General features: G+C 39.6%; 1 pseudogene; it reads right to left on the reverse strand.

Annotated features, from left to right (window-relative positions):
* Positions 1 to 3,396: 3,396 nt before the first annotated feature.
* Positions 3,397 to 4,387, reverse strand: LOC110207340 (olfactory receptor 2D2-like; annotated as a pseudogene).

A 4,387-nucleotide genomic window follows, 5' to 3' on the forward strand; every position in this document is an offset into this window, starting at 1 on the left:
TTTTTTCATTATTCTCTTGCATCACTCTCATTTCTTCCTCCAAATTTTCTTTTACGTCTCTTATTTGATTTTTAAACTTCTTTTTGAGCTCTTCCAGGAGTTCTTTTTTGGGTTTGAGTCCAAGTCAGATTTTTCTTTGGGTCTTTGAATGTGTTTTGACATTTTTTGTCCTCTTCTGATTTTGTGTTTTGATCTTTCCTGTCATAATAATATCTTTATACGGTCGATTAATTTTTTTTGTTTATCTTTTATAGCCTTTCCCTTTATTTTAAATTTGTGTTCTGCTCCTGGGGTAGAAGGGCCACTGTCCCAAGCTACTTGTGCAGGGGGCTGCAGGCCCTAGCTGTTTGCCTGGTGCTTCAATGGTGTTGCCCTGAGGCCCATGGGGGACCCTTGCTCTGTGGGGCTGTAGGGGTCTAACAGCTTATTTGGTGCTGCATTGAGGGAGCAGCATGGCGTAGGGCATAGCTGGCAATACTGCTGAGACTCATGGAGGTTTCTAGCACTTGCATTTTCCCATTCACTTGTAACTGCACTGAGTTACATTTGGGATCCTGTTGCTGGTGCCTTCCATCTGTATGGAACTGCACTGAGGCATATAGAGGGGTTCTGGCATTGGCATTTGCCCATTTGCCTAGCACTATCTTGAGGCACAAGGGGGAGGGGTTCGTAACTGCACTGAGTTACATTTGGGATCCTGTTGCTGGTGCCTTCCATCTGTATGGAACTGCACTGAGGCATATAGAGGGGTTCTGGCATTGGCATTTGCCCATTTGCCTAGCACTATCTTGAGGCACAAGGGGGAGGGGTTCTGGTATTGGTGTTTGCCTGCTTGCCTGGTGCCATAGGGGGGCTCAGAGCCTCCCAACGGCATGCTGAGGAAGGGCCTGCTTTTGGCTTGCTGAGACACTTCCTGTCTCGGACCGTGCTTCCTCTTTACCCAAGTGAAACAGACCTTTCCTGTAGACCTTCCAAGTTTCTTGGCCTAGAATATTGTTTCACACTATCTTTTTGCTGATTTTGATGTTCCAGAATTAATTGTGGGGTGCAATTTTATAGTTATTTGGAGGTGATTTGGGGAGAATTCAGGCAATTTCTGCTTTGCCATCTTTGCTCCATTTGCCCAATTTTACTTTTTAAGAAGTTATTTTTTTTCAGTGAATTTTTGTAATCTTTACCCCCCCCGCCCCGTGATCTTTGAGGTGTAGAGTGCTATATCTTCAGGATTTTTAGGGGGAATTTTAGGACAGTATTGGGAACCTCAAAGCTCTGCGCCTGGGGTGTTAGGGACAAAGCAATAGCCACATTGTAATGGTCTTTGTCCTTTGCACTGGAGCTTCCCAGGGCTTTCATGGATCACAGACTGGACATCTCTAATCACTCTGGTTCTTTAAGAGGGGAGCAATGAACTAATATTCCCTCAGATCACTGAGCTTTATAGGCTACATGTGTTTCTGGACCACTCTGTGAGGCTACCTTGTGGGAGGTCCCTTTTTCTATTGCTTTTGGATTTCTGTCTGATCTCTTTTGCAGTCTGGGGTGAAAGAAGCCACTTGAAATTTCCTATTGGACTTCTTTCTCTATAATGATTTGATTCTATATCAATTCCAATGCTTTGTTGGAGTAGATATGTGGGAGTAGGGTGGTCTACCTACGTTGCAGGCAGAATTCTGCAATGAAAAAGACTTCTATTAGTTTGTGTATCTAATCTATTCCAGTGATCAACTTTTCTATTTTTAATCCATTCTGAAAAACTTTCTGTTAATAACTGCTTTGTAGTATAATTTTAGATGTGATACTACTAGACCCCTTTTCTCTGGACTTTTCCTTCCCCATGATAACTTTTTAGAGTATTGCTCTTTTCATTTGCAAATGAATTTTATTATTTTCTTCTAGCTTTATTAAAAGGGTTGTTAAACTTTTTATGTCATGAGCCCTTTTTGTAGCCTGGTAAATCCTTTAAAGTCCCGAGAATAAAGGTGCTAAATGTATAAAATAAAATTTTTTTAAAAAAAGGATCAAAAGCTTAATGATTATAAAGATGTATTTTTTCCATCCAAGTTCATTGAGGTGCTAAAATATAGCCATTATTATAGCTAGCATTTCTACAATTATATCTAATAACAGTAGTGAGGAAAGGTATTCTTGCTTAAAACTTGACGCTATGTGAAGGGTCTTCACCATTACTTCATTATGTAATGCTGTTCCTAATGTTAGATAGATACTATAAACTGTATTAAAGTTCCATTTGTTCCTCTAACTTGTGGTGTTTTTCACAAAATAGTGTGTTGCAGTTTGTCAAAAGCTTTTTTCTGCATTTATTGTTATAGCTATATGATGTTTATTGCTTTTGCTACTAATAATGCCTATTTTATTTTAGCTTTCCTAATATTGAACTGACCTAGAAGTTCTAGTGTAAATCCAGATTCTGTTAGTCTTTGAACCAATCTTCATATAGCTTGCTTTAAATCCTCATATTTTCCTCATCAGCATAATTTGGATAAATTCCACTTTAGGATTTTCCCTCTGAAAATGCTACATTAAGTACAAAATACAGCTTTTTAAATGTAGATTAATATACAATATTACTAAAACCATAACCAGGTTCAGGAGGCAAGATCACTTAGTAAATATGAACACCTTAGTGTCAAGAAATGTGATATCCAAGTCACAATTACTGGCTGTGTGACCTAGGCCAAGTCACTTAACCCATCCATTTTCCTGAGTAGCTTTTATGTGACACTGTATCTTACAATATTTGCCAGTCCTCATTGATAGAGGGAGCTTGTTAATTGGAGTTCACTATAATGACAAAAAGACAGGTATGTATATATATCTAAAAGGTTAGGTTAACTTTTTATGCATCACTTAATTAGATTCCTAGACCTGCTTGATTGCCTTTCTTTGCTGCCATGAATCCTTTTGCCACAGATGATTCTGTTCTCCAAAATCTAGTGTAAAATTTTTAAGACCTTTGACAACTCCACATTGCTAATACTCTTCCCTGAGTTTTCCACGTTATCAGAACTCCACCGAAACTCTGCAGACATTGATGAATCACCTCAAACTTCTCTCAGTAATTGAATCATTGTAAGGATGTACAATAAATATAATATACACAGGTATTTAGAGAAGGAAACTAGGTGGTGTGGTGGATAAAGCACTGGGCTTACACTCATTTGAATCACGAATTCAAATCTGGCAGATGCTTATTAGCTGGGTGACTCCAACAATATGTATAAATGTGCATATAGATATATTAAATAAAAGGACAATATTTTTGTGTATTTTCCACCACTGGTCATAGGGAAATGGTCATTTTCTGCCAGAAGTCTAAATGATCATTGTTGAAGGTAAGAGATGTGGCCAAATGTTGTTAAACCACAATCATCACGATTACTTCCTGTTAACTGCATTCCTGAATGCCCTCATTACATCCTTATTCCTCAGGCTATAGATGAGAGGGTTAAGCATAGGATTTATGACACCATAGAACACAGCAACCCGCTTCATCTGCTCCCTGGAGGACTTGGGTGTCATGTAAGAAATTATTAGTGTCCCATAAAAAAGGATGACCACAAGGAGATGGGAGCCACAAGTGAAGAATGCCTTGAGTCTTCCTGAGGTTGTCTTCATCCTGACAACAGTGACTATAATAGCACCATAGGAAACCAGGATCAGGGCCACAGGTGCAAGAAGAATCACTACACCCATGGAGAAAATGGCTGTCTCTGCTTTATGAATATCTCCAGATGCCAGGGTCAAGAGAATTGGGGCATCACAAAAGAAATGAGCAATCCTATTGTCTCCTTGGTAGCGGAGGCATAGTGTGAATATAGTGTCAACTGAGGATGTTACAATACCACTAACCCAGCACCCCAATGCCAATTGGCCACATATTTTCCATGTCATGATGAGAGAGTAATGCATGGGGTCACAGATTGCCAAGTACCGGTCATAGGACATCACAGCTAACAGCAAACACTGTGTAGCTCCAGAAATGATGGAAAGAAAAATCTGAGCTGCACATCCAATAAAGGAAATGACATTCCTTCTAGTTAACATGTGAACTATTGCTTGGGGAACTATAACAGTAGAGAGGCCAAGGTCAGCCAGAGACAAGTTACAAAGGAAAAAGTACATGGGTGTGTGGAGCTGTGAGTCATTTAGAACTAGGTAGATGAGGAGTAAGCTCCCAATCACAGTGCCTAAGTAGACCCCCAAGAACAATACAATGAGTAGCATCTGAGTCTGAGGGTCATTAGAAAGTCCCAGAAGCAGAAATTCCATCACCCAGGTGTGGTTGTTCTGGTTCATGTTGGATGTTCCTGCTTCTTTTGAAAGGAACCAACAAATATTTGATGTAGAGATGTAACCTTAGCATCAT

This window comes from Phascolarctos cinereus, unplaced genomic scaffold, assembly GCF_003287225.1.
Source record: "Phascolarctos cinereus isolate Bilbo 61053 unplaced genomic scaffold, phaCin_HiC Scaffold_2;HRSCAF=192, whole genome shotgun sequence".
NCBI lineage: Eukaryota > Metazoa > Chordata > Mammalia > Diprotodontia > Phascolarctidae > Phascolarctos > Phascolarctos cinereus.